The following is an 11,285-nucleotide window of genomic DNA, read 5'->3' as shown; positions in this document are numbered from 1 at the left end:
GGGGGGAGGGGGAGAGTGAGAGTTGAAGGTAAGAGTCGTGCGCCCCTGAAGCAGGGGGGGGGAGTGAGAGTCGAAGGTGAAAGTCGTACGTCCCTGAAGCAGGAGGGAGGGGGGTTGAGAGTCAAAGGTGAGAGTCGTGCGCCCCTTTGTAGGAGGGGAGCGGGGATGAGAGTCAAAGATGAAAGCCACCTAAAACTCCACTTGTTGGAGATCTTTCAAGGCCATGACCTTGATGACATATGTTAAAGTCGCAGTCATCGGCGCGGCATCCCCTACAGTAAACGACTATCAAACATATTTTAAAGCAGGGAATTCTCGTGTTATATAGCTGAACTTTTTTTGTTCATAACTTTGTAACGAATAATGAGCGACGGCTAAAACTTGTTGAAGGTCACTCAGGGACAACATATGTCAAGGTCAAGGTCATTGTGGGTGGGTCCCCTGATCTAGATATTTACCAAATTTTGACATCTGTAAGAAAGGAACATCATCATTTTTTCAAGTTAAGTCATTTTTTTTCATCCTCTTGATAATACGATATATGATTTTCAATATGAGTAAATTATTTCATGTGAAACTTAATATGCAAAGTTAATTCGAAGGGATGAACTCACTAATATTGTTAAATTGGAAATCTGTTAAATAAGATGAATTCGAAAAAAAGGATCCAAAGTGGCGGATGCCATTTGGCCATTTTTTGCTGTCGCCAACTGTTTTGTATAAACCGTTCTTAGCCAAGCCTAGAGACGAGCATGGATGTGGCGGTTTTCTGTTCCCTCTTTTTATGTTTTATTTGTTTTTTATTTTTATCTTTTTGTGGTTTGTATTTTTTTGTATGTTTTAGTATTTTTTAATATTTCTTTAAATGATTTAGAATGATTAAATAGATTTCTATGAGACTGACAACTATGAAACTATGACGAATCGAACGAAGAGAACTGACGTTTCAGACAGACCGATTAAATGGAAAGATTTAAAAATGCTACAAAAAACATACAAAAAATACAAACTAAAAAGAAATAAAAATAAAAAACAAAAAAATAAAAACGCAAATATGCAAAATATATCAATTTGTTCATGGGCCCGGCTAAGTGCGGTTTATAGAAAGCAGTTGGCGACAGCAAAAAATGGCATCCGCCATTTTGGATCCTTTATTTCGAATTTATCTTATTTAACAGATTTCCGTTTAACAATATTAGGAATCTTCGCATACTTAGTTTCACGTGAAATAATTCACTTATATTAAAAATCATGTACTACCGAGAGAGTGAAAAATAGGACCTTTAACTCAAAAAATGACGATGTTCCCCGTATCTTCAATGAAAACTAATAACACCATCGTGTTCAGCAGGTCGAAATCTATAAGATTCACTATTTTTCACTTTTGTATTAGTAGCCAAAAAACGGCCTTTTTTAGACTATGTTCTTTCATTGCTACAGATTTAGAGTGTATAATTATATATAAATTTCTTATTATTTATGTATGTATAAATATACATAACAATTCATATTCATTTTTATACATGTTTATATATGATCTCTCTCTTATAGATAATATATAAATTATAAGATGGGAAAGAAGATAGATTTTGCACATAGATTTCCGTCGCGTAAATGCAGTCATCGAACCCGATGCGTATCCCTTGCCGACAATCTTGCCTAGACAACCGCGATCCTGAATAAGTTGTGGGGGACGTGATATCTTACAACTCTAGATTTAAAAGGTGGCTACTGGCAGATGGCATTGACTACGAAAAGCAAACTGATCACTGCACGTTTACGATTCCCGGAAAAAAGTTATTCAATCCATTGTTATGCCGTTTGGCTTATATTCCGCGCTCACTACGTTTCAACGATTATTAGACACCGTACTCGGATCCGAACTTGAATCGAATGTTTTCGTATTTGGACGATATCATTCCAATTATTGGGACATTTAAAGATCACCTGAGTACTCTTCAAGAAGTTTTTAAAAAACTCCAGGAAGCCAAACTTGTAAACGAGCATGGATGTGGCGGTTTTCTGTTTCCTCTTTATATTTTATGTGTTTTTTGTTTTTTATTTTTATCTTTTTGTGGTTTGTAGTTTTTTGTAAAAAACTCCAGAAAGCTAAATCTAGAAAAATGCCGCTTCTGCGTGGAGCAGCTGAAATATCTCGAGCACATTATCAATCGCGATGGCATATGAACTGATTCGGAAAAAGTTAGTGACTATAGCCGATTAACCAGTACCAAAGATCGTTAAATAAATACGCCAATTTTTCGGAATAGCGTCGTGGTATCGACGTTTTTTCCAGGACTTTGCAACAATAACCGCTCCTCTTACTACATTAACCCGGAAAAAAATATCCGTTGGAGATGGGATCCCGACGAAGAGACTGCGTATGTCCTTAAAAAATATCCTTAAAAAATATTAACGGTGCTTGCCTATCTAGACTTCACCAGACGTTTTATTTTATAAATTGATGTTAGCATAAACGGGTTAGGGACTGTGCTAACTCAAAACTTCCCGGAGGAGGAGCGAGTAATGTGTACGGCAGCCATACTGAATCAGGCTAAATGGAATTACAACGCAATGGAACTACAGCGCCTAGCGGTTATATAGAACATCCGTAAAATGCGCGACTATTTAGAAGGATATCCGTTTACGATGATTACCGATCACCAATCTTTATGATGGCTGCAAAAGCTGGAAGCCCCGACTGGAAGACTAGGCCGCTGGGCATCGGTATAATATCGAGTTGCATCGGTACAATATCGAAATGAAATACTGAAAGGACCTTGAATAGAGTAGCAGACGCCTTGTCACGTCAACCAGTAGCAACAGCCATATATGTAATAACGCGTTGTCCCTAGTACCGCCGCCTCCTGGAAGCTGTACAAGAGCAAGTTGAAAGAACCTCAAAATTACAAAATTAAGGACAGGAGATTATATAAATACTTATTACACGAATTGAATTTCAAAGAAACCTCAACTGAGGAACAGTAGGAAGCGTACCGACGGAACAACGTGCAGACATTTTGTATAACATTCACGACGCCGCAATCGCCGGTCATCTCGGAATCGCGAAGACAATTGCGCATATCACGCGTTTTTATTATTGGCCCAAAATGATGATAGAAATAGTACAATATGTCCAGAACTGTCGGAATTGCCTTACGCATAAGGTAGCACAAATTTGAAATTAAACCCGACGAAAACTGCATACAATAGCAATAAATCGACTATGACAACAAGTAACGTTAGATTTGATAGGACTGCTACTATGATCGAAAAAGAGACATACTTAAACATCACTTTATGAAATGTATTAAAATGCACCTTTTTTGTGCGATCGCCCCAATGGTTACTTCGACTATTATAGAAGCGATATTTTCCGTCATGTGTGTGTGTGAGTGCCCGGTAAACATGTTGACAGATAATAGCATGCAATTAAAATCGGCACAGCTCGAAAAGCTTACTGAACGCATATAAAGCCCGCGGCACACGCTTGTTTTCCTGCTGGATTACTAGCTGGATTAGAATCTTGTCATCGTATTGGCTGCGATACTGGCATTGTCAGTACTGCAGCCAATACGATGGCTAGATTCTAATCCAGCTAGGAATCCAGCAAGAAAACGAACATCGTGTACCGCAGGCTTAACATCCGTCATCTGTACAATGAGACTCATGCGCCTTACTGTAATTCGGTCGAACAAATAAATCACCGTTAAGACAATGATAGCGCAGTATGTAGAACGCAATCACCGAAATTGGAACGAGCGCATCCCGAAGCTACAATTTGAATTTAATACGGTGCAACATAAAGCTACCGGGAACACACCGATGTATCTGAATTTTGGCCGCGAATTACCTACTGTTACCGGCAAACATTAATCCTCGAACGGCACACATGGATCATTCGTGTCCATGCCATTTCTAATATTGTAATTTCCATTTCTCATATACCTGTGCGTCTGACCCACGGAGTAATAGAAAGGAGTAAAATCTCTGCAATTTACTGTGGACTTCGCAGCGGCATAAAAATTCGTGACGCTTCTGTCGCTGACAACCTCATCGAAGGTTATACAGTTTTAAAAGTTTGTAAGGTAATTACTGAATTTAACTTTTTCGTTAAAGTTAACAACTATTCAGGTTAGGAAATCTGTCACATCGATGGCATAGACTGACATAAGGGGCATGAGAACATATAAGTGAGACTAGAATAAGTATTTTCTGCATCGAGTTTTAAGAGGATGTGGCTGAAACTGAACAATTACCTTCGATTCTTTCATTTCTGCGGTTTAAATATTCGCGCCACGGAAGACGGTCAGGTCTTCAGCTATAACAGCGCCACTACCAGGGAAAAAAATGGGGGAACGTTTTCGAGACAGAACGATTATAGAAATTTTACTCCTTTCTATTACTCCGTGATCTGGCCCTCCCCCCTCCGTAAAAAATCTTTATGGTGGAAGAAATATAGATAGCAACGGCGACATGGGACCTTAGTGTGTTGACGAGCAGTGCATCGGAAAGTTGCGTACAGAACTGAAAGACCCATGTGTGCCGTTGGAAAGTGTCTTTTTCACAAGTAAATTCAGTTATTTTGCTATTTTTGTATTGAATAGGCTTATTTTATCGTGTATATATTTTTCTAATCTAAAAAATTTTTCGCATATATTTATGCAAATTTAAGTGCTACAAAATTATTTTTCCTTTTACGGTAAAGATAACGTGACACAGAGGAACGTACTACAAAATGAATTTTATAATCTTCCTCCTTTTGGCGAAGCTTCATCTGGCGAAGACAATATATTTATTTGTTTGCGTTAATAAATAATTCTAGTGTTTAATAATAAAATCAAACTGTTTTTTCTTCAAAAAATATTATTTGTCCACATTAAAAATATAACATTTTCAGATGCTCAAATAATTGCATTTTTTCTGCATCTAGCCAAGTATCACATCTATAATGGTTTTTTTGTATACATATATAGCGAAGTTACAATTTTTATATCAAAACTGAATTATTTTCTTTTTCTGGTGTAGAAAGTAATTTTCATAATTTTTCTAAACCTTTCTTTCAATGTTTACATAGCAGAAATAATTTAATAGAGTTAATTTAATAGAGTTAAAGAACATGTGTGAATCTTTACAGAATTTTTCAAGCACTTTAAGAACCTTAAAATCGAGTCGGATGACCCATGTGTGCCATTCGAAAGTGTTGAAAATAAGTATGCCGTTTGAGGGTTAAAAAAACGCGAATAGATTCAGCACCGCCACTTAGAAGAGGCTTATGAAGTTATATGCGTAAACCTCGCGCGCGTCTTCCAAAGACAGCAAACCGGGAAGATTCACTTGCACACTAGCAATTACTCACTATCAATCACAGTGACTTCTGCGTAGGGAGTATTTTTTAATATTTTTTCTAGCGTTGTAATTGACTTGTGGACAATTGGCTCATGTACAATTGATATACACCCCAGCAAAACTATTACGATTTACGACGCCATGATTGGAAACCAAATAGTGGGGAACAGGTATATAAAAAAGAATATTCGCTGTCGAATAGAGCTGCAGCATTCAATGCGAAGCTTGTTCCAGAATTTAGAGGTACAACGAATAGTGCACCCGTTATATTCGATTTACATGACCAAAATAATCGATAAGCACGTCACGTACACCTGTAAGATTTAAAATCAGCCCCCACTAACGCACCGTTCACAAAAATAAAAATAATGAAAGCGCTACGAGTATCGACAATGAAAACGATGAAGACAAGAAGTGAACGAATCCGAGGGCGAAAGGAATGAAAGCAAAAACGATAATTGACGAGAACAATTATTAAGGTTTTTTATTTATAACCCGAGTAAAAGCGTCAAATCTCGGCCGTGGATTACATCGTTGTTATATACGGTTGGATCAGCAAAAATGGAAGAAATTATCGACATCGCCTTTGCTGCCTTTCACCCAGCAAAAGAAATCACTTGAACCATACTGTTAGTTTCTTAAGCCCAAGAAAACTGCCACCAAAGTAAATGTGCCTCAAATTCAGGTACTGTTATGAGGGAAGTGGTAATGTAAGGATGCATCAAGAATATGCATCATTCCGCCAGTTGCGCTCGAAGTCTTCAAGAAATACATAATTATAATGACAGTAACAAACGATTTGATAACTGCTCCGAACGTTCCCGATAATAACAAGTATCGCTGATCAGCATCTTCTCCCAGCGAAGATTCAATTAACCAATTAGTGATATAGATAATTGATATGCATCTGTCAAACATATGAAGCGTCCCGTTCATTTATCGGACAATACATTTTTAAAAAATCAGTTTCTTTAAATCTATGGGCTAATGACTGAAACAGCCAGACACGTAGGTTTTTTTTGCTCAAGAACAGCCTGTAAAAATCCCATCAAAATTCCCGACACTGTCACTTGGTGTTTGCCTTATAAGTATAGAATAAATTGATCATACCATGCTGTAAATAAGTGACATAAATATGAGAAACAAAAAATATTATTTTTTATCTTTCGTATTTACATCATACATTCATCATACTTACAATATATTTGTAACGATACGTCCCCAAATGTGTATTATTCCCGGCAGAACAACTGCCGAATACAGTTATATTCGAAGAAACCCGTGAGCATACGCCCAAAATTATTTTAAGAAATTCAAACATAATTCGCAGGTAATAGCAGTCCGCTAAACAAACGTTTCATCGTGCTGAACGTTTCCGGCAATACCCGAATATCGTCGACCGACATCTTCTCCCAGCGAAGATCCGTATCGTAATGCCGTGCGATGTGGGGGGATCGCTGATCCAGCGGGAAAAACCGAAATATACCGAAGTACTTCGACGCCATAGAATAAAACACAAATTACCAAAAAAATAACCGATTCCAATCCCGATCTTGATCCTGAGCAAAGTAGCACTTCTGAACAATTCCGAGCAATTCCAACATCTGATCCGAGATCCTAACCAAGATACGAGTAGCGAGAAAAGTAGGTGAAACGTACTTCATCTCCGTACAAAGAGAATAATTAAAAGGAAGGGCAGATATAAAAGCGTGGAGTTATGAGAGAAAATTAGAAGAGAAAGGAAAAGGAGAGCGAGGGAGAGAAAATTTTTAAAGGATTAGAAGGAAGAGAGGAAGGAATATATAGAGGGAAAAAGGTAGAAATTGGAAAAAATGGAAAAGTTAAGGGAGTTAAGTCAACTGAAAAGGAAAGAGTTATATAAAAGGAAGAAAAAAATAACAAAGAGAAGAGATGAGAAAGGATACGGGAGACGAAGTATAACAAATAGTATAACAAATGCATTGATAAAAAAAGAGGGAGTTCCGAAATATCTGAAGAAAGGGTGGAAAGAAAGCAGATGGCAAAGGGTGGCGAGATTCAAGTTAGGGAATGGTATGAAAAGAGGGAGATATTGGAAGACGGAGGAAAGGATAAAATATAAAATACGTAGGAGGAGAGAAGAGACATGAACATGTATGAGAAGAGTGTGTGAGATGGAAAGAGGAAGGATATGTGGCGAAAAGTGACGGAGATTTTGGAAAAGGCAGGGGTGGGGGAGGACTGGATGAGAGAATTGAAGGACCTGAGGGGGAAGGGGAAAACAAAGAGATGGAGCATGGTGTAATAAAGAAAAGAGATGTGCTGTTGCGCAAGAAGATGATTAACCAACGAGGATGGTGGAACAAGTGACCGGCTATATTAATATATCAGCCAACCAGCGTTTTTTCTGCGATACTCAAAATGTGATATAATTTAAATAAGGAAATGACAATTAATGACTCTAGTTTGTTGAGAACTACTATTCCGATTTTTTATTATTAATAATTATTATCACTAATTTAATAATAATATTATTAAATTATTTATACATATGAAAAGGGTAAAGATAAATAAATAAAATATTTTATCAGAATTTATTAAAAAAAAACAAATAATATAAATTTGTAAATATTAATAACACTTAATTTATATATCTACCACTTTTGAGGTTAATTTCCTTGCCACAAGTTTTCATCCACTTTGCCGTAATGTCGGTTTTTTTGGAAATGAAAAAAGCTTTTATTGTTTTACTTTCGCATTTTCACTGCGGTTTTTATACCCTTTGACGCTGCATATCACCATTTTTTATAAAAACATATTACAAGTGATACGTCAGCCTCTCTTTGTTTTCCTTACTATCATTTTCCAATATAGAAGGCGACTTGTTACGTCATATACGCGCAGAGCGGATCCAAATTTGGTGTACTTCGCGCAGAACAGATCCAAATTTGGTGTACTTCACGCAGAACGGATCCAAATTTGGTATGCTTCACGAGCACATCTTTTCATTATTACACAATGAGATGGAGGAAGGAGAGATAAAGGAAAGGAAAAAAAAGGGAGGGGAGGGGGGGGGAGAGAGAGAGAGAGAGAGCGGGAAATGAATGATTTATTAAATTGATATAATGTGACGGCATCGTCTATATAAGAGAGAGCAAGAAATTAATGTAAACGGAAATGGAAGTCCCAGAATTAGGGTTGTGTAAACGGCGTGCGAGCGTGCGTACAGATATATAGAAAGGATAGAATACGACACAGATGTGTGTAGATGTATCGGATAATAGGAAAAATATACATATATTACGTAGAGCACGTGTTGTATACGATGTTGTATGACAGTGTTGTCAACTTAGCTATTTTCTAGCTAGATCTAGCTATTTTTTTTTCAATCTAGCTTGCAAAAATTGACTCTAACCATTTAGATATTTTTTGGATATTTTTATAAAGGTGATACAGAGCTATTTCTTGTAATTCTGATTCGTTAATGGAGATTTCATACCATCTGACATCCAACAAAATAATTTGAAAATAAAAATCTAGAATTTTACGAGAACTTTGAGAATGCATAAAAAAAAAGAAATTTCATATTGATCGTCGTACGTTCAAATCTTCTATCTAAAGGCTAATCTAAATTGGTCATATGGTAGCGTTGCAAACGTCGTAAGTATCGTGCGACTTTAAAATTGATGCATCGGATTGGTTGACGCAATAAACTTACGACCTGCAAAGCCTACAATATGATACCAATGTAGATTAAGCTTAACGTAACAAATATACAGAATGGCCCATGTAAAGTGTTACAAGTTATTATCTCTGAAAGTATATATCAAATGAAAAATATATTCAGACGAAAATTTTGTCACTTCGAAGGGGACATGAGATGGAATTATTGGTTTGACCTTGGGTGGCAATGGGTTATCAAGGTCAAAGCAAGGTTAATTTGAATTTTTTTAATGGGACTCTTCTTATTTTTCGTTGCATATTCTTGTAGTACACCTCAAGAACTGTTCAAAACACTATAATAAAATATTTTTTCATAAGATACTTTTCGAGTTATAAGGCTTGAAAAGTATCGCCGTCATTAAATTACCTAAAATGCTCAAACGACGGCTAACCTCTTGAATGGGTGCATCCAGAAGCACGACCGCTCACTGAGTTCTTGTTTGATTTATATTTTTAGATCTAATGAAATATGCCAATCAGATACAAAAGCTCACTGAGCACTCAATGAGCGATTATGCTTCTGGATGCACCCAATGTTATCCAAAAGATCATGATCTTAAGTACCTATCTTTGAGTAGATAGATGGATTTTTGAAATGTAAGTAGGTAGGTGGGGTGCTGAAAATACCCCAAAAAGTTTTTATTTTTATAATTATATTTTTTACTAAAATATTATATTTTAGTTAAATTTACATTAGTCAGACTCTAATGAAATAGAGAAATATAAAAATAATGAACTTTAACACTTCCGGATAATATTTTTTAATTTTTTTTCCAGAACGGCGTTTTTAGTTATGGATTTTCCCGTTTTACTTCCTAACATCATTTATTATTAAAAACGTAACTCAAACCTAAAAAATGTTAAAATACAAACATTCTTATACTAAATAGTATCTTAAAACATAAATCGTACAAAATTGTCATTAAAAAACATTGAGTTGAAGATAGGATAAGTAGCGAAATAAAATATACAAAAATTATCTCAAATTAATACTTTTTTTACGAGAAATGAATATTTTAATGAAAAAAATATGTAAAACAGTCAATGTTTGATGTAAGAAACCATAAAATTAAATTTTGTTTTATAGAATTGAAACATATATCAGAAATAAAAGAAAAATAAGATTATTTACTTTTTATAATTAAATTTACATTAGTTACGTTCTAATAAAACCGAGACATGTAAAAATCATATAAATAAGACAACTCTGGACTACAGCAGAGAAAAACCTTTGACTATACAAAAACTCAAAAGAAGTATAAAAAGAAAACACAAATGGTAGGTGGGGTGTTTACAGCATCCCCTGCATGTTTGACGCTCTATCACTGTTTACTGCTTCAATATCGACGAGCTACTACTACTTCATTTGTCAAGTAATCAATAATAAGAAGATACTAAATCCATGTACTCTATTGCCAATATAAAAGTATGAAATATTTAAAAAAATTGTGCCTGAGGTGCAGACACCTCACATACTCGAAGGTTAATAACATTTGTTAAGATCATGAAGAAGAGAGACCGCAGGAGACCGAACTAAGCTTTCAGAAAATGTGACCAAAATTAGGTTTCTGAATTAGTATTGGTGGTGCTCGATAGAAAGCGTTTGAATCGCAAAACTCCTCTCATATACGCTTACATACACACAATTACACAAACACACATAATCAGTAATCAAAGAATTAGAGACGTTATTCTTTGATATCATGCTTTGATAGTAACAGCAAGACGTAAATTATCATTAAAATTGCAAGAAGAATACACCATTCTTCATGTAAAATTGATACAACCTACCATGCAAACTGCGAGAACGATATCGTTAGAGTGGGTATAAAGAGAGTGGCGCTATAATGCATATGCCTAGTGCTGATTGGCTCCACCATTTATACTTTCAACTATTAGTTAAAGATATTAAAAGAAGACAACGTTAGAAAAAGAAAAGGTTAGGACGAGGAATTGCGTCATAAATATGTGCAGGAAATGGCGACTTTTAGCTAATTGGCGCCATAATAGGAATCCCAAAGTCTGGCCACTCACAGTGCTCGGACTTATTGGCTGAATCAAGCTCAAGAATAACATGGCGGAACCAATCAGAATTACTACAAAATTGAGGCTAATTTAAACAAGAGAGATACAATAAATCACGAAATAACTTCAAGTGTAGATTTTTTTATTCTTCTACAGTATTAATTTTCTATTAATATAAAATATATATAAAATAAAATCAATATAATAAG

This window comes from Trachymyrmex cornetzi, unplaced genomic scaffold (assembly GCF_001594075.2).
Source record: "Trachymyrmex cornetzi isolate Tcor2-1 unplaced genomic scaffold, Tcor1.1 scaffold130, whole genome shotgun sequence".
In the NCBI taxonomy this organism is placed as follows: domain Eukaryota; kingdom Metazoa; phylum Arthropoda; class Insecta; order Hymenoptera; family Formicidae; genus Trachymyrmex; species Trachymyrmex cornetzi.
Note: the sequence above shows the minus strand (reverse complement) of the source record.